The following is a 20,716-nucleotide window of genomic DNA, read 5'->3' as shown; positions in this document are numbered from 1 at the left end:
AACTTTATTTCCTTTTGCTAAGGAAAAAAGTAGTTTTCCATCCTGGTTTAAAAATATGGGGATATGTTGGGATATACAATTAGTTGCACTGCTTTAAAAAAATCCATCGTATTAAGTTTCCTCTAAACTGTATTAAATAGTAATATTATGATTGGAAGGTCACGGAGATGAAGCTGTCATATTTTTCCATACGTCTTTAATTAAAAACAAATATTGCTACTATTTCTACACAACAACAGATAAATAAAATAAAACATAATGCCGATATATCGAAATTCATGTAACGTTGAAATGACATGGCGTTATGGAGAATTAATTATTAACAATCTCGAGAATGTGTAAACGAATGCTATCACAACGTTCGGCCGTTTCATTGGAAAATAACGAAATAATTCAATCGGAATTCTCGCGATTTGCGCGGGTACACGTTCACCTGTGTGTATGTTCCTCATATTATCGCCGACTGTTCTTAACACAAGCAAGTCGATCATGTCCGTGGAATATTATAGATCCTCGTGTAGCCACTTTCAACGGGATCGCTAATGAACACGCATTACGCATTCGTTGCTCGGTGTAAAACCGGATCCCTCGATCCAGGTGTATGATCAACACGATAAAAGGAAACTATAATTGCATAGGAATGCTCGGAGTACGATCCTGCCATCGAAGCTCGTTTCTTTTTTCTACGATCACTGGCTACAACCCACGATTGCGCCACGACATTTGAATCGCGAGCCTCTCTAATTATATGATTTAGTGTCGACGAATCGTTAGGACGCGTTAAGACAGCAAATAACATTTTGTATAATTCCAACGTGTGTGATGATGCACTCAAGCACTCATGATGTTCGGAGATTTATAATTTGGGCAATGCACGGTAAACAACGAAAGAAAGTTAAGAGGAAAGAGGCGTATTTATATTATGACATTATTAGTTTGTGTTATGAAGAATGTAATAACAAAGGGAAAGCTTCAAGAACAAGAAAGTCTTTGTAATTGTTTTTGTGGTATATCTAAAGGAGAAATAATTAGATTTTGAGAACAGGAAGGACTTTGTAGTTGATTTATAGTATATGGCAGAAGGATTAACTATACTGTATGATAGTCAATAATGTTAGTAAAAAATGTCATCAGAAATATTGCAAACATATATTACATAATATCCTTTAAATGAAAATGTTAATTGAACCACGGTAATTAGCACGCAATATTCCAAGAGCGACAAGTTATTTATTCAAATAATAAATACACAGCAGTATGAAGCAGCATGAATGTTTTTAGTCGTAACGCAAACAGAAATCACGAAGAACGTGTGATTATATGGGCGCGTTGTTTCTCGTTGATATTTGTCTTTTTAATTGCTTACAATCGAGCGTTGTGTAAATGAAATAAATATACGGCTATGATAATTATAAAAATAAAAATATACGGCTACGATAATTATAAAAATAAAAATATACGGCTAATAAATTAACGGCTCAAAGTTTCGTGGTGAAAGAACCGACCAGAGAGAAAATTTGTTAGACAACTTGGTAGTCGAACAGGTTATCGATATCCACTTCCACCTGTTTGAAATTCGCGCGGGTTCGCTCGAAGAAAGCGGCTGAAACGTAGCCGTGTCCATGCTGAATATAGAATTATAAAAGACGTAGAATGGCAATCGCGGCAACCTTCGAGGCAACCTCTCTACTCTCCCACTATTAATGTCGATGAACCGCATCCACTGGAATGCGCAAAAATATCCGCAAGGATATCTTTCTCTTCTCTGTCATTTGCGACCGATTCATCAACTCATTAATAGAAGTTCGTGTAGTTCTACAAAAACAGAACTCGAAGTTTATTTTTAAAGTAACATGGAAGAAATTTCAAAATCTAGACCGCAGAAAAATCTCAAACACGGTTATGAATTATGAAATATGTAGCCATGGCGTATTGAGGTTTTTTGTTCAATGACATTGATAGGATACTGTAAGCTGATCGAATAAATTAATTTTTCAAGAGCCCTTCTGGTTTTTCTTTCACGTGATTTACGATGAAATAACAAAAAAACTCGTCCCGAGGCTAGTTGGTAAATTGAACGCGAGCTGCGTAATTTGGCCATTATTCTTCCGCGGTTCTTCTTTTTCTCTGAAGAGTGAAGTGCCCACGTGATTCTTGGACTCTTTATAGGGATTACATCTCTTTATACGAGTATAAAAATAATAGCGTAAGAGTGGTATCGTGTATTTAACCTTCTATAACCGGATCTTTTTACGATTAATTACAGATACTTACTTCGGCATGAGAAACAGGAACTAATAATTGTTACAATTGCTCTATTTCGAGGTAGTACAATGATACAATGCAACAGAAAAAATAAGTTTTGAAAGGTATAGATACACGGTTATGTAACTTTGAAGTTACATTGTCCATTGAAGAGTTAAACCATCTATTTGTATCCTCATTTATCTGAATGCAGATCTCGTCTATTCATACAGTGGGAGTCAAAAGTGTATCCACGAGTATAAAGTTTGTGTCACGAGTTTTGTAATGAATCATCGAGATGAAGAAAGTAATATATTTTAATCATATAAATAAAATTCGACGAATATTTAGAATAATTTGAATAATTTAGCATTCGGTATGGGTAAAGGACTGACAATTTTGTGTTATAAATGAAACATTGCACATTTTTTGTACGTTCATAATTTTGTAAAATTTTCAAAAATATATCAGGTTTAGAATTTGTGCGGATTAAATTCCACATTTATACAATATAAATGCACTTTTGACTTCGAGTGTACACGCAAGTATCTACGAAGAATGAAATGGATACGAATCAACCGCATCTTTGACTTCGCCGCGATAAATCGAACAAACGAATAAAAGCAGCTACGTCTTCTTGTTCCCGTGAGAATAATACGGCGGTCGCACAAAGCCAGTTTCTACCACGGAACGAAACGAAGATCGCAGGATCGGCAATTAATTATGCGGCGAACGATTGCCGATGCTTCAACGGCGGACAAATGACATCAGCGACGATTTCTCCTCAAGTGGGATATAAACGCTTATTCGCCGAGATCGAGCGGTAACGGGAATTTTCTATGAAGAAGCCACGACGATTGCGATTCGCGCACAGGTTTAATGGATCGAGCTTCGACTATCGCCATGCACAGCACGCGGTCTCGGCCGTTTTCATATTTTAGAAAGGGGAAAAAATACGCTTCGTGGATGGCGGGGAATCGACGTCGATCGTGGCTGAATGGTAACAATCGTACAATTGCATGGCCGACGTTCCCTCGCTTCAATTATGTATGACGACATCGTTTGGTCAACTTTAATTGAAAATCGAATGAAATGTATATCTGGTTTGTTTTGTGAAAAGCGATGAATTGAAATTCTTCGATCATCTCAACCACGAGAATGTAATTTAAAAAGACCGGATTGCAAAAATGCATCAATCTATTAGGTTTATTTCTTTTACGGAGTTTATTGGTCTAGAATTTTAATCTCGATTCTTGTAATACCAGCTATCACAACAAATTAGAAAAGAAATGTTTATTCGAGTATCGCGTTAAACTCGCACGCGTCAGGCAAATATTAAATTAATTATCTCAAAAAAAGTGTAATTAATTTACATAACACCAAGTACAAAAGACATTCTAGTATACAGAACAGCTAAAAGTACCGGTTTTCTCTGCTCCCAACTGGCGTTTCTTTTTTCCAACTGACAGAACCGTGCGACACAGTCCGTTGGACGGAAACGCACATCAGGATCTCATAATTTAATGCGGTGCAGCCAGCGTGCATCGCGCTCGGGGAATACTGTCATTTCTCTAATAACAATTTAACGTTGCACGACTTTCGCCTGGCGCAAAGTGAAAAGTTTTTGTTCGCGAAAGAGCAACACCGTTATTCCAAAAATGAACGTGCACGAGTCGCGGAGAATTCGGGCTAGAATCTCAATCCATTAAATAATTCATTTGAAAATGTTCCATGGAGCGCTCGTTGACAAATCGATAACGTTCCCGGTATTTGGTGATAGGAATATTCTTTTGCAAAAGAAAAGGCATTACCATTTCACCAAACGATTGGTGATAGATAAAACTTCATTCGGATTAGTCAAATTAATTGAATCTAAATCGTTTGAATTTAGATAACTTGAAATATTGAATTATATTTTCAAATCGAGAAATAGATCAAAGAATCTGTATTTTATTTAAAATTTGCAACGATATTTTTAAGTGAATAACAGTTTCATATTGGAAAAGAAGATTCGAGTTGCTTAAATTCAAGTCACTTGACTGTAGTAACCTGAACGAGGCTTCCCGAGAGAGGAGGAAAACAGTGTTTCAACTATAAAATGACAGGGGATTTTGTTAGTGCAAAACCACTGGAGGGAGAAATACGAGGAAATAAAGTGCAGAAACGCTGCTAAAAATTGGAAAATCGTGATAGCGACGACAGGGATTTCAGGTAAACCGAGTCCAAAACTTTTATTCTCGTCGTTGAACTAGTAGCGGATGGCTGAGAGCTTTCCCCATATAAGCACGAATGTTTTTATAGAGTGAACGCGAATTTTAGTACCTATCAGATATCTTATCGTTGAGATTACTAATAAAATTTTGGTGACAAGAAATAAAAAAATAGGTGTAACTCGATAATTAATATCATATTCGTTTCAGTAGAAGAGGAAAATCAAATTAATTCATAAGGTATTCAAGTATCTATTGAAATAATTTCGAATAAATGTCATATTTCTCTTTGACAAATAATTATTATCGTTAGTTCAATAACGAATATGAAATTCAAAGGATTGAATTAATACATAACATACTGAAACAGTATGCGTAGATTAAATTTTCTCTTGGATTTTATAAAATCTACTAAATCATAGCATATAAGATTTTTCGAATACAGATATCTGTGTAATACATTTCGCTCGTTTTAATGTCTAAATTTAATTTATAGAATATTGCTATACATTATAGGAAATTCTACATAAATAAGCGATTTCATTTAGATTAACAATATACATTTATATATACAGATATTTATTAGAGTTGCTACACATTAGTTGCGTGATAAACGTTACACCATGTGTGTTTAGCGCAATAGACGGCAATAATTAAAACTGAAACCAACAGGAGATATATTCTCTTATTTTCATCGATAAATTCACATTTCCGTTGCCTTGAATATTCGAAACGCGCGAGCGCTTAATCAATTATATCCCTCGATTCAACATTTCATTTCAATTATCATCCTTTTCATATTGATCGACTACTGTCAATACGTTGTGACGTTCGTATATACAATATCTATTAAATTTAAAAAATTCGATTAGCGATTATCGATAAGTTTTACAATTAACCTAACTATATGTTCCAGTTTTACAGACCTTCTTTGTGAATTCACGAATAGAATATGAGTGCCGACTGATCGTGAGACCACGCTGAGAAAAAAATGGAACGGAATAGTTGAAAAGAAACTCGAATAACATCTCACCATTTGCCGGCTTAATTTCTTAGCTACGACACACAGGGTTAGGCGTACGCTCAATGAAGATTAGTTTTTTCGCGTCCCCTGAGAAAGGACTTGTTCCCATCTTTACCCAGCGCCGTTAGAAAGTTTCCAGACATCGCAATAACGTGCATTCCTTTACGATTCATAAAGTGTCGTTATTTCTATTTGCGGACGGGGAATTTTACATTTCGCGTGATCAGCGACATCACTAACTCGACATCTATGTTCGCTTGTTGTCATCAAATGGATTTCAGAATTAAATTGAAATCTGTCAGGAATTATGTCATGTAATCCGATGGTTTTGGCAGTTTTGAAAAAAAATAATATGAAGCTGAAAAGCTTAGCAGCCTATTTATGAAGATACTTCAAATAAATGGTAGTATACGATGTATGATGTGGTTTAACGGTACGTTTGAGTTAAGCTATTTCAGATACGACGTAATATATGAACATGCAGATGTCGTTTTTAATGATCGTTTGCTGATTTAAGAATAAAATGCAATTATAATTGTAATTGTTGTTTATAATTGTTGATTATTGTGATGCAATTAGTTATTTGATGATATGTACAATTAATGCAAAGAATATATGGAACGCCTACTAGAATGAAACTTATAAATATGTGGATTGCAATTTTTATGCATTTAAAAGAATTTTGAAAGTGCAAAATTGTATATAATGCGCGTAATATGAAAAGATATATAAAGCATTCAAAGCATAGTGCGTTTTACAATACTTGCAAGGTAAAGTCATTTTCTATCGAAGCTTTACGTTTTTAATCATATTCTCAAAAATATGAATTTGCATAAAAATCCGCAGTATCATATCTTACATCTTATGAAATGATATACTGTCCTCTTAAGTCAAAAGGACGTATCTGTATCTTTCGCTTAAATAAAGTCATTGCTGCCAGGTATCATAAAAATAATTTATTTATATGTATATTAAATTAGAAAGTCGAATCTGCATCGAAACTGAAAATATAACGATTCATATTTCGAATGTATGTGAAATCGATGCCTGGTTCTTTAAATACTAAAAGTCATCTTTCTCGAAACAATGTTTTGACCAGACGCGCCTATTAATTTAAATAATTAACACAGCAGTATACGTGTATACAGGAAACACAATATCTATATTGGTTTCAGCTAATTTACCAAATTCATTGATTCAGAAAACTTCCTGACAGGCCTTGTTTATGAAAAAGTTTTGTTCTTATCGAAACAAAATTTTATGTTAAATGATACACACTGCCGGAAGCTCCGGTTGATTTATAGTACCAGTACGTGAACTTCACCAAAGCAAATACAAATCAATGGCCAATGAATAACTGCAAACGATATTTACTATCTTATGAAATTAGCAAACAGAACATTGCAATTGAATTGTACTTCGTCCAGAACAAGCAAATATTCAAATCGATAAATTATTCTAAATAAATTGTCATGCGACTTAAAGCACAGTTCCATTGAACTTTGCAAGTGTCGCTCGATTAACGATTCCGTCGCCGCTACGACTCGATACCTATTTCACTTACATCGAATTAATATACATGAAGCCGATCTTTCCGAGGCGTTTCGCTTAACGAAGCCTGCCTTGTTTTGATAAATTTCCAACGACAGGCTTTCACTGCTCATTATTCTCGTCGTAGATGGCCACGCAGTCGCCGTGCTAATTCCCGAATCGGTCAGAAACATCGATTTCTCAGATCGTGCGCCTATTCGATGCTCGACCAGTGTAAAGTTCATTGACGTTGAACCGTGATTCCATACGCGAAAGCTAACGAACCGGTGTAATTAAAAACATTGCGTTTTCTGCTTCAAGTAATTGAAGAAAATCAGCCAAATATAACTCTCGTTGCGAATTATGTATTCGCATAATATTCTAGAAAGTGCTTGTACGATGTCCGTAAGCGTATTTATTGGAGATACTACTTCGTCGTACGACTTTATTCTAAAAAAAGGTGACGTAATCCAGACAGTTGAAGGCAATAGGAGTAAGAATTGCGGCAGATTCTTGGAATTCACAGCCAGAGTTGTTATTTTTCTTTTTACGAAGATATTACTGGAAAGTATTTTTATATTATTAAGAAAATTGATTGATGGGATTGAAGAATCATAGAAATATAATAAGAAAGTAAGATAAATGGAAATATTAACATTTAATTTCAATGGGAAAAAATGAGAGATTGAATTAGAGATTTTAGATAGAGGAAGTATTATTGGCTGGTTTGTATGGAAAAAGTCTTATGTAGATAATAAAAAGGGTATTTGATATTTCCAGTTAAACTGTATTGGAAGTTCTAGAATTAGTTTTCATAGAATTCATAAATATATATAAAATAGCAAAATATATTATAACTAATTGGAAAGTGAATATCAAATGATAATAGTCGCACAGTCAATAACAATACTTTGTTCATCTACCGTACGAGTAAAAGTAAATTAAAGTACTTTATGTAATTAAATACAGTAATCTGTTAATTGATACTTCAATGAAACCCACATTTATACCGCAATAGGAGAAAGTCAATTATATGAGTATTGCAATAAAATTGCGAAAATCACGCTATAACGAAGTATATTATAGAATTTCTATTTCTTCTTTGAATTTTTTCAAAAAGAAATCTATCAACGAAAATGAAATTGAGCTTACATATATATCATATACCAGTAAATCGTTAATTGGATGCGTTGTCTTCGGAATGCCGAATTCCAAGAAGAAAGTACGCTTTCGTGGATGCAGTTAATTATCCATGCTCGATCGGTGACAACGAATAGCGTGCCGCAGAAATGTCAACGACGAATGTCGCGAATGGAAAGTACCAAGTCTATTGTCGACGCACAACGCAGTACGGCGATATATTGTTTCTCACGAGCCTCACGAACTATGTCGCTTCTTCCATGCGAGCGTTCGCGAACATAGGTTGTTGTAGACAAAAGAGGTGAATTCTTAGAGTACTACCAACTTGTCACATTTACATATAACTATCATTGATAATTATGATTAAAATGGTAGGACGAAAATAAAAGTACAGGCCATTTGGTTTTTTTTAAGCAAAGCGTAAGAGTAAGATATCAGACCGCGTCGTATTTAGCTCTAAAGTCTTATAAGGAAAGTGCACAAAATTCTATATCGATCGACGTTCTTGCTTTAATGCATAATATGGAAAAAAATCGGGATATTGGGTTTCCCTCTTTCTATCCTGAATATGGTATCCAGACTTTTTCTTTCTTTCGTGAAATTTCGAGTCGCAATTGACCGAGCAACGACTACAGGCGGCTGCCTACCGCGGGAATTCTAATTAATCGTCGAACGAATTTGCATTCGCACTAAAGTCACGGTCTCGTGGGAAACGACTGCGAAGCGCACTATAGTTCTTAGAAATGACGTAAGGATAATGATGTAGCGCGCTCGCGTCTGAAGAAGTACTTCGTTAGCCGCGCGTTAAAAGAACCGAGAAGTCGCGAAGCCATTCTCAAAACATCGACCGATCCACTGGAAGGATTCACGACGTGGTTGATCTTGAGTAGGTTTTGTCGACAAACAGAAAGATTCTAGATAAGTTTCATCGAGGAGAGTTTCCTAGGTATCCATGATGATCGACAAAGACCCTTTCTGTGTGTGAAATATCTTGGGAATAAGTGATATTGAGAAACGTGTGACGCCATACGATGAATATGCAGATATTGATGACACAGAAGATACTATTGTTCGGTTTACTGCTTCTGAGAAATTTTAAGCAACTAAGAATGTCTTCGGTAGCAATAACAAATTTTCGACAGATGTATGAACACCTCTCTATCGCTCAGGAATGATTCATTTTTCTCGAATAGGCGGCTTACACACATTGAATTTATAGTATACACTATCGTGTATAGTATACACAATGTCCTGTATGTCTAAATTTTACAGAATATTCATGTCTTACAAACTATCTGTCGGCACAAACAAGCCATCCATGCAGGTACACGTCTCTAGACAATATCTCTAAGTAGGTCTCACACGCCTTAAGGGCAGATTGTAGATGAAACGACTCTTGAACATATATATACTGTACATATTATGTATACACAGTCTCTGCATAATTGCGGTCTTTCAACGATATTATAGTTAATTTCGGCATAGATTAAATATATGATTGAATTCGATTCATTAAGTACTCTCATATTCATAGATTTTGCGGTTTCCACATAACTGCTAATATATACGATCTTTTGTAATTAATAAAAAAACCTATAAGTAATCCGAGTCAAATGCAATAACAATTAAGAAAGAAACAATTCTTAAATATTTACAATGTAAAAATGATTTAAAGTAAACACTACTCACTTCGATAATACTCAATTCACGGTTTTATCGTAACTGTAACGTCATAAATATTATTAATAGCTAACCTAGACTACAGGGCCATGAAAGGCTCGTTCGTAACGCAGCATCCAAGCAAGATATTATATTTAGAATTTCTTCTGTCTTAAACGTACAGTCAGATTTATAGCCGTTTACTTTTAAAAGCGAATACAGGCACGTGTGCGTATGCAACGGAGTGCCCCAAGGAAAAGCGTGCGCCTTGAAAACGGAATCTCGCGAGCCGCGAGTCGCAAGAGAGTGAAAAACGAGCGTCGACCATCTAGTTACGTTCTAGAAATTTACTACTTTTTTTTCTCTTATTTCCCACTTCTCCATTGCAGTGTTTGAATATTATATATACACCATTTAACCTTCCATTATTTCACCATTCTTTCATGTATCCTTTATCACACGCAACATCCACCATTCGCATCTGCTACTTTATTCCCTCGGTATGCAAACAGCTATAAACAGCTATAAAATCTGCTTTATCTTTTCTTCTGCTTTCGAACGATCGTTGTTCGAACGCTTCTATAACTCGCGTAAAACAAGCGCGACCCATATACCTATGCTCGACACGAGATTTATACGAACGTTCGCGGGAAGATTTTGCGCGACCTGAGCTCGTAGCCGTGGATAACTTACGAATTACAGGTTTACGAGTTCGGTACTCTTGTATTTCCTCGAGCAAGTCACTCAGTCGAGTTTACTCGCCTCTCGGATGATCGTCTCGGTGTTCCCGTTACGACTTTTCGAATCTCCGACGTTTCCGTTATAGATTTGATAAACCGGTTCCTCGTGACTCCAGCCAAATTCCCGAAATTTTGGGTTACCAGTGCGACGCACACACACATTATGTAAAGTTCGTCATTGGTTAACGGTATATGGGAACGAATCGCGGCTTACTTTCACGCGGACCCCGGCTCTTATCGAAGATAAACGCTATCGAAGCTGATTTTATGCACGCTACATCATGTGGTATTCGCCGGATAGAAGCTAAAGAATCATGTACCGAATCAATGAGATCAATATCGGATCAACAACCTTAAAATTAGACATAGATGAGCGACATGATATTGTTGCAATTTTGTAACCGATATGATATTTTCCAATAGCAAGGTATACGCTATTGTGCACAGGAGTGTGTTGCGTCGTTAGAAATATGAAGAAATTGAAGAATCGAATGACGCTACGATTGTGAGATTTCAGCAACGTCACATGACACAGTTTTACTGAACTTAGATTATCCGAAAATTGTTAATACGGCATTGCTATTATATACTTATGTTATAGACGGACAGTGCTATAAGCCAATCTTTAGAGAACATTTCTCTATGCTAAGTTACAACATTATAAATTTCCAAACCTTCATGAACCTATACACGTTACAACACGTATTCTCTAGTGATAATACATTTGAACGTTTAGAGATTTCTGTAACAGAATTTAACCTTATCCGCTCGTACCATTCCTCTCCTGAATTCTCCATTAAAAATCCATAAATAATACGTCGACGTTGGTCCTCGGTATGAGCGAAGACCTTAACGCGACAGGTGATAATCGAAATCGCGATTACGCCTCCATCGTGCGTTCTTCCGCCTCTCTACATGGATCCCTGGGTTACCGTTACGCTCAGAGACTTCGAAACGAAGCGCTTTTTGCTTGGCGCGGTTATGGCGCTTGATGCACTGCTGGGTACTTTTACGCCAGCTGTTCTGCGAACGGTTCTGCGGCACCATCGCGAAGACAGCGAACGAGGTTTTTGAAGCGCACAGTTTGGATCTTGCAGACAAATGGATGGACGTTGGCGTACGTGATAGGTAAGAATGTGATCGATATCATCGGTTCGAGGTGTGGTATCGATGAATGGTTTTGTTTTCGATTGAGAACGTGGACATGTGGTTTAAAACAGTTATTGTATTATCAAGCATTTCTAACTTATTATTTTTCATGATCTTCTGCTTCTATTATATATTACCTTTCTACTTTGGTTTAGTTATATATAGTATCAAATGTATAAAATGTACGTTTCTAATGTGTATAATAAATGCATCAGTGTGCAAGCTCGTTAGTACATGACCCGAGTGGAAAGTTAGGCGAAAACGGCACAGAACGTGTTAAACTGATATTATTCTGACAGCTCGTTATATGATTTATTAGAACATGCGTAATGTATAATGCACTACATTTTGATGTGAATGTATGAGAGAAATTTCGAGAAGTCTACGTATCGAAATTTTTTAATAGCGATACCTGACTATATTGTGGATAGATAGTAATTCTAGCGCGAAAGAAACCATGCTCGTAGAATTTCTATCGAACATTTAAGGTTTGTAATCCTACCAATTTTCACTTATACAATTTCTAATCTAGTTTCTCAAATTTATCATGGTATATAATGTGTTTTAAAGTGACAAACACATAGTGAATTAGCCCGTGGAGTTTACAATGGAACAAAGGCATCTTAATGAACCCACATTCGTTCCGGAGATATAAAGATTTCTTTTGTACGAAAAGATGTTTTTAGCTATGCACATGTTATTCTAATGCGCTTCTACGTTCAAAGATCTTTGGAATTTTTCATCTTACCCGGTATTCATCAGCTCATTTAAGTTCTTCCATATCCACAGAGACAAGTCTGAATAGGAATTCACGCCTCGTTCTACAAGAATACTCATTTTCAGATAATGCTATTGCTAGCAAGAACACGTTTAAAACGGCTTGATGCAAATGACTTTGCGACACGAATCGTTATAAGTTCTTCAAGTTCGATATTTCTACAATCGCTACAAAAAGTATTAATATCATACACAAATTTCATTTTTGTGATATCAAATTTTCATATTCGTACGAAAGTACTACTAAAAATTAATTAGTTTGTAAATGCTATAATAAATGCCACGGTGTGCAAATACTCTTTCTAATCATAGTACTTCCAACTCTCACAAACTCTCCCATACTTCTCACATTTTTATCCTTTCTTTTTACGATTTAACCAACTATCTAAATTCATACTCACAATTTTAAAATATCTTTCGCGTTCAGAACTTGCATTCGAATTTTCCAAGAAACTCTTCTATAAGTTTAACATGGCGCGACGATGTTCAACGATGGCAAACTCACGGAGGACTTCGATAGCTCTCGATGCACTAGGAGGGACACCGAGACTCGGCGAACGAAACAAGAGGAAATAAGGAGACCGGAGAGAAGGTTGAACGGATCGAAGAGGAGGTTAAACCTGGTGGTCGCCGTTGCTGTCGCCATGGTGGCCTCTTTGACCCGCTTTCTCTTTTCCCACCCGATTTGTCTCGTGGACATGCCTGCCGCGTTTTCTTTAACCGGGAAATTCACGATGCCGGCCTCGCCACCTGCCGTGCCATGCTCGACCGTGCTAACGTCCTCCACTGGAGAAGCCGCGCAAGAACGAAAAACCGGAAGTCGAGAACCGGCCAGTCCAAGTGGGTCGAACAAGTGGGCACACGCTCGCGCGAATTCCGATTATCAGCTAGGCTTGCGCGAGCGGTTCGTTCAACCTTTACGCATTACATCGCGCTGAGCACTTTCGAAAATTGCTCGACTAGTGGACGCGATCAATTCTGCAATATTGTGGCGTGATGGGTAAGAGAAGGAGACATTGCGCGTACGAGAGTTCGATTCGAATTTAAGCATCGGATAAGTGTGTCGTTTAGGTATTGATAGTCGTGGTGAGTAAGTTATGCGATTCCTCTTGTGATCTAACGATCGATTGTTTCGGCAGGAATGTAGATATTCGAGAAGTTGGAGACAGGAATTATAGTACCTATGTTTCGAAAGTTGAAGAACTGAAATTGTTGGAATGTATTTCTTTGTTGTGACTATATGTATAATCATTTATTTTTAGTAGAAATCTGGGTTCTGAAAAATGTAGAGGTTCGATAAAGATCACTCTATCTAATTGAAGTTTTCGAATCTTAAAATTAATGTGTGAACGATAAAAAACGATGTTTTATTTTCACAACATGAATTACCCTGACAATTTTTTTAAAAAGAAGTAATTAGAAATCGTCTAACTATCGTCAGAAAACACGGTGTTTTGTAAGACACGAAGTTATCTTGAGAAATCTACCTTGGGTAAACTGTCTTGACCGTGACTTATTTGGAGAATATGTTTCTACTTGTGATTTCTTCTTCTTAAAAATATGTTTCGCTGTAAGTTACGTTAAATGTAAAGAATTAGAAATTTCAAATTTTCAAATAAATTTTACGATAAAAGATTCACGTATTATATGTATGTATAAAAGAATACACGATACTTTTTACTTCAATAAATTTTTGTCGTAACAGTAGGAATCATAATGTCTCGCAATTTATGTAATCCGTTATATATGGACGTTCTTACAAATGGCACTAATTTTTGTTGGAAATATTTCCTGATTTTGATTTATTTTCCATTACGCGTATAAAATACTTCAACGAATAATACATATTTAAAAACAACATTAAAAATGTAGCTGTCGAGAAGATTAATAATATTGTACGGAATATTTTCTAGTTCTAACCTACTTTTAACCTACAATCAACATAAAGAACTATCTATTCTATCTATATTCCAGGATAGACGTCATTTACATGTTATATCATTCACTTTGAACGCTAACAAGATAGATCGCTTAAAATAGAACTTAATTACACATTACTCTTTAAAGTAAAGATTCGTTTCTTTCTCTCCAAAAAAAAAGAGATTTATTATCATATGGTATAGGTAAAAGTAATCAGCAATCAATAATTCATGTATCATTTTAATGAACGCATAAGTTCCAAGACAGTCGAAATTAAATCGTATCTGCAATCCTCGCATCATCAATTTGATATCTCACGATATCTATTTATGTAAAACAGTCGATATTGCTCAAGAATAATTCGAAAACAACCTAAAGGAATTGAAATTATGCCGGCTGTAGTTCAATTACGATTTTCATCGACCTGATTTCTTGAATTTCCAATGGAGTCAATGCTGGCCGTAGAGATCATTTGAATGTTTATTTGCGTGCAGGCCAAATAAGCATCGCGAATAAATAGAACATGAAGCGTGACATGCCGCCTGACCATAAGTGTCGATTTCGAGCAACACGAAGCCGGTGAACAGATCGGAAAGAAAGTCGGCGATGCTGAACGATGAAGTGGGTCGTACTTCTGCCGCGTTTATCATCGATCATTTCACCTTCTTCGTCAGGAGGTCTTCAGGATCGGCGAAGTGGGTTGCCCGGCTCTTCTCATATCCGTGCGAATTAGTTTCACGAAAATTTATGTCGCGTGCATGAAACATGTTGTCGATTAAAATCGACACACCGACGTGCGATGTTCAACGTGCATCTTTTGTACTGAATAACTTTCATCGTGGAAGAAACGTACATTGAAGAGAAAATTTCTTTATTTCTATGAAATCGTGATATTAAAAGAATTAAAAAAAAAATTTGCTATGCCGTGCACCCACATATAGTGTTCTATCCTATTTACCTCTCATAATTATGATTCTGTACTTTCCAATATCAGTCTATGAATTCATATAAGTTTTAATATTTACTATTTGCCAGCAAGTACACTTAATGATCTTATACTTCCTCAGTTATCATGGAAGAATTCAGTATTAATATACCTTAAACACTTGCTCGCCTTCTTTATCGGATCAGCCTCGCATCGGATTATATCATTCTAGTTAAGGATTTTTCAATTGTCTGACATATTTATTATAATAGATAAGTAAATAAATGAAATATACGCTCGATATACCGTTTTTACCGATTCAGCTCAACTACGTAAATCACTTGATCTGTTTTTGCAGGTTTTCTACAGATCGCGAAAATGATATCGCGCGGCTCGACGGTCTGTACACCGATCGAAACGCAAGATTTAATCGATAATTAATCGCGAAACGCGCACGCCGTTCAGGGTACTGTTGCAGCTTCTACTGTCAATTACGTTGCGTTACAAATTACGTTTAATTGGCGTGCGTTCACGATACAGCTCGATACGATCGAATAGGACATTTTTTCTTCCATCGACAGTAGCATTTCTGTCGCTAAAACGAGCTGACTCGTGTTCGCGTTTCGTGTACCGCAAATTGGAATTAATCTAATTAATTTAGTGAACGCATTCCGAAACTGAATTATTTGTTGGATAAAATTCTGAAGTTTTAATTGCACGTCTAGTGCTGCTTGTCCGGTTGAAAAATACGATACAGCCACGTGTGTGTTTCGAGATATTAGATTGCGTTTACGTTTCATCGTGTCCACCTGCTACTACATATTTCTTGTTGAACCTTCGACGTGGAACGTGAACCATGTCGGGTTACATAACTAAGCCAGAGTAAGGTTAACTTGGATTGAAAAAACAGTGCAATTTATATTTTTGTGTAGAGTGTCAGTTGAAAAGCTGCTTAAATGGTATTGGCACATATATTTGGATTACACAGGATGTTAAAAGGAAAGAAATATAGGGATTAGGTGATACGTTTGCGCTTGGTTAATAAAATATGGTATGTAAATTTCAGATATTTACTTTCGGCTTGATTCGATGAAAAAGCAAGGGAATCCGTAAGTTCATAAGTTCCTGCCACTTCTCTGTAGTTTATCCATGTTTTAGACCAATTACTTGTGTAATATTTATTATTTATTATTATTACTTGTGTAATTGTGTAATATTTATTGCGCTAAATGCAACAGCAGGTTTTTATCTTTGCGCAATAACCATGAAGCCAATTATTCAATTATCAACCATCTAACAACTGTAACTAAATTAACTGTAATTAAATAAATCATGAAAATAAGATGTTAGTATAAATGATAAGCACGATTAGTAAATCGTTTTGAAAGAGCGCAAACGACCTGAAAAAAGCAATTTCGCTGCAGCCTACTGGTCTTGAAAAACCTCGACGACTTTCTAGACTCAATAAGATCGCGTGAAGCTCGCCATAAAGGCGAGGATTACGCGAGAATCATAATGAATGCAGCATCGACATTACGTGAACGATAATACACCGATAACGTTTGATACGAGGCAGCGAGGAATTGAAAAGAATCCCTTTTCATCAATGCATCTTGATGCACAACACCGCTTCGTATATACCAGGAAATTACAACAGCGCTTTCCGTTCGTTTGTGTTCTGTTATGTCAGCGGCGCTGTGCGATATCTAACGTTAGTTTCATATTGTTAACTATGCGGAAGTAGCCACGTGACTTCCTATTCTGCGTTTTCTCATCGCGCGTCGCGGCACTCCGAGCAACAAGCGGAATCTCCGTGTTCTTGAAATTCATTAAGATTGAGAATTGTATGAACAAATCAACAAGTATATAAGAATTGCATAGACAAGTCATCAAAGTTTGAGATTTCTTAGTAGTATTTCTTATATTTATGTAATATATAAATTTGCATAAAAATTCAAGCAAACTTTGTATTGGAACTTTGTATTCGAGTTAGCTGCACGCGTCTAACGTAAAACAAATAAACCCTCCGTTATAAAAATAGGAGAAAATATATACGGTACGTATACAGCGAGATAAAGGTGGTATTTCCTTGTATATTTTTTTTCATTAAAAAAGATAATAAATGTTTGTACATATTCCTCAAGATCTTAATAAGGACATTTTCAATTTTGAAAATTTTAGATCTATTATTTTGTTCGCGAGGTATACACTTTTTTTTGTAAAGCAATCTCTGTCTCACTGTGATCTACTCTCTCTTACTCGTACCACTTCTCTTATAAAAACTAGAGAAACAAGAAACAGGCTAATGAAATCTCTGCTTCAAATTATATCTAAACGTTGCAATCAAAGAAGACCAGACACACCAGACACATAAATCAAAGTGGAACATTCGATAATAGAGACATTTAACACCAAGACTCTAGTATTGTTAGGATCGCCGATTACTCACATAATTAATATACCATCTACACATGATTCATTCTTAATAGGACCATAACAGAGCAAATCAACCTGTATGGTTGGTTTTCAAGCTAACCGTGACATGTTTTCGTGTGCCAACTGATGAAATGAGTTGCATACCCGCCGATCTTATTTCTCTACAGCGAGAAAAACAGTACACAGTTACGACAGAGCCAGCCGCAGATTACCTCTCAACGAATGTTCTTTCTAATCTTTGCTTCACGAGAGATTCAGTCTCCGGGCGGTCGTTATGTCAGAACATTGACCGTAACGCGGTGTTCCCTTTTTTTTCTCCTCTGCTTCTAATGAAACGCGTTAAGAAACCAAGGAAAATTGTCACTAAGTAAATGACTCCCGTAAATGTACCTGTTGCAAAGAGGCTTTAAGAAACGCGTTGCGAAACGCGGCCATTACGTTGCTTTACTGACAAATATTGTACGAGGCGTTCTCTCTTGCATCAAAGGTTCAACCATTTCCACAATATGTGCCATGGTATATGTAAACTTCAGCAAATAATCAAATTAATTAAAGTTACGACGGCGGAATCAGTAATGCTGAATTTTAAACCTGTCCTTTATGGCTATACATATATGAGCATCTCGTTAAATTAAACGGTCATTTTAAGGTTTCTAGATGTTTCTTTCTAGTTTAGAGCTGAACAGAAGTATCTATAACCTTGGATTATTACCATTATTATTGTTTTGTTACGTAAGTTAGTGGTATAGTACGAAACTATTAAGAACAAAGCAAAAGTAGCTCACAAAAAGAAGGTTTCTATGATTTCTAACGTTTCCCGTGGAAGGACGATAAATGAAATAGGGAAAGTAGCACGGTGGAGTATATAGTAACGCTGATAATAATAATTAATAACGGAACGAAGTGGAAAAATTAATTCTATTTCAATTCATTTTGCCAATTAAATCGCCACTGTTGTATATTTTACATTTATTCAAAATAGGATAAAAGTTAAAATTGGTTCATCTGATGCTGTAAATAAACTCTCGCAGCGAAAAGAAAGTAGAACATCGAGTCTTGCATTGAATATTCCCAACCGACTTTATGTTCGATTGTTTCCATCCCGGCGGTATCGAACGATGTGCAATCGATTCAATAAATATCATACTTGTGCGTAATCCTTGTACGATCAGCAAGATCCGTGTATAATTTCCATGAAACCTGCATAGCATAGAAAGATCGTAAAGCAGAGACATCGATTTCGAACAAACCATTTGAAGCAAATTCAACGCGAAAATCAAGTCCCACATCGAAATCTTTCCGCAAATATGTATTATTTGCAAAGGATATACAATATCGAATTTTTATAAAACGAAAGCTCGTGCTCGTTATTCGAAGCATGAAACTCACTCTTGCGTTTTACATTCTATAAACAGAGTTGCGTGTGCAGCGTTTGCATGATTTACTAACGTATAAATTAAAATAAAAGTTTCTGACTATATTACACAGAATCGTCAAAATCCAACCGCAAATAAACCCCTTTACGAGTGGCCATACATAATATACTCGTTTTTATCGGATCAATACAAAGAATCTTCGATAACAGTTTTTTGACTCGCCCTGTGATCGAGCTACAAGCCACGAACGAGCCAGGCACGTTCACGTGAAACGCGTTGATGGAAGCAATATGCGAAATCCCTAGGGACAGCGAGCTGTAGTGAATGCGTGATTACTCGGCAGCCTGTTGCAAGAAGAGGCGCGTGCAATTCGGTCTCTTCTCTGTAATTTCGCGAAATAGACCGCGCGACCACACGCGCATCGATAAGGGCGCGCAACACGCGGGCACACATATCGACGTAGGCGCACGTGTACAGTAAAGCAGAAAACTCGATGCAAACGAAGAATACGTAACGAGGACACTGTCTAGGGTGGTTGTCGAAGAGGAAGAAAAAGATAGTGGCAAACAGTGGAGAAAGACCGGTTTTCAAATAGGGACAACTAGGGAGCGTGATCCCCTACGCGTTGTCGTAAGATCGTTTTATCGGATCTACCGTTATGTCGATTCGTTCTGCATCGACGCCGTGAACGATTCTCTTCTCTGTTCGACGCCGACGTCTTATGCACGATACTCGCATGGCAACACCGGAAACCTTGCAGTAGGACCACATGGGACGCCGTCTACGTCATCGATCGATGCCAGTCAACTGGTCGATCCAAACTGGTCAGCCAGAGAGAGGTGATCTAACTGTAAATCTAACGCTTTTCGCTCGGCAACCCGTCGCTGGCCGGTAGCCGTCGTCGTCGTCGACGCGAATCAAGTGTATCACGCGAGTGGCGTAAATAGATAGCTACCGTGGCCGACAACAGCTCGAACTTGCCATTCGATACCGTTCGATTGGACCGTGTCGAAACGTTCGTGTCGAGCGATCGCGGTGTCAGCGACTGATTTGCATAACAAATCGACGCGACGTTTACGAGGACTGCTAGGCAATGCAGGCTATAGGGAGTCGATATTTAAAGCACGTCAACGGGATACATACAGGACAATAAATGACATCGTTTCACGTTTCATTTTGATACCATTGATGAGATTTTTACTCACGAACGCGTCGATGACAGCGAAAGCCAGCTATTCGCGCGCGAATACGGTCACAGAAGTCATCGTTCCATGTGCCGCGGAATTTGGTGAAATCAAGACCAAAGATTCGCAAATTTTTTCAGTATCCTGTCCCTCTGACCTTTGAACACTCCTTTCACCTTTTAAGGTCGAGAAGTCTATCGAGTGATTTCACGAAGTCAAAAAGTAACCATCATTTTCTAGCGGGTCCTTTGAACTTTACCGGAAGCTATGTACTTTTATTTCTCGTACTTTGTGGAGAAACACGTTTTCTTTCTCGCGCTTGCTACGTGGATAACGTTCCGCAAACATCGCCGCCTCTGGCGCCGATAAACATCGCTTAATTTAAACTTTTCATTCGTTTCC

The 20,716-nt window shown here is 37.0% G+C and overlaps 1 protein-coding gene across 5 annotated transcripts in view; it reads right to left on the bottom strand.

The window, feature by feature from the left end:
* The window catches only part of LOC138189864 (myb-like protein M), a 38,848-nt gene that overhangs the window by 15,188 nt on the left and 2,944 nt on the right, over positions 1-20,716 (bottom strand). The gene's annotated exons all lie outside the window — the stretch shown is intronic.

This window comes from Bombus flavifrons, chromosome 2, assembly GCF_040668555.2.
Source record: "Bombus flavifrons isolate JBK064 chromosome 2, iyBomFlav1_principal, whole genome shotgun sequence".
In the NCBI taxonomy this organism is placed as follows: domain Eukaryota; kingdom Metazoa; phylum Arthropoda; class Insecta; order Hymenoptera; family Apidae; genus Bombus; species Bombus flavifrons.
The sequence above is the reverse complement of the archived record's forward strand: the minus strand, read 5'-3'. Positions and strand labels throughout refer to the sequence as shown.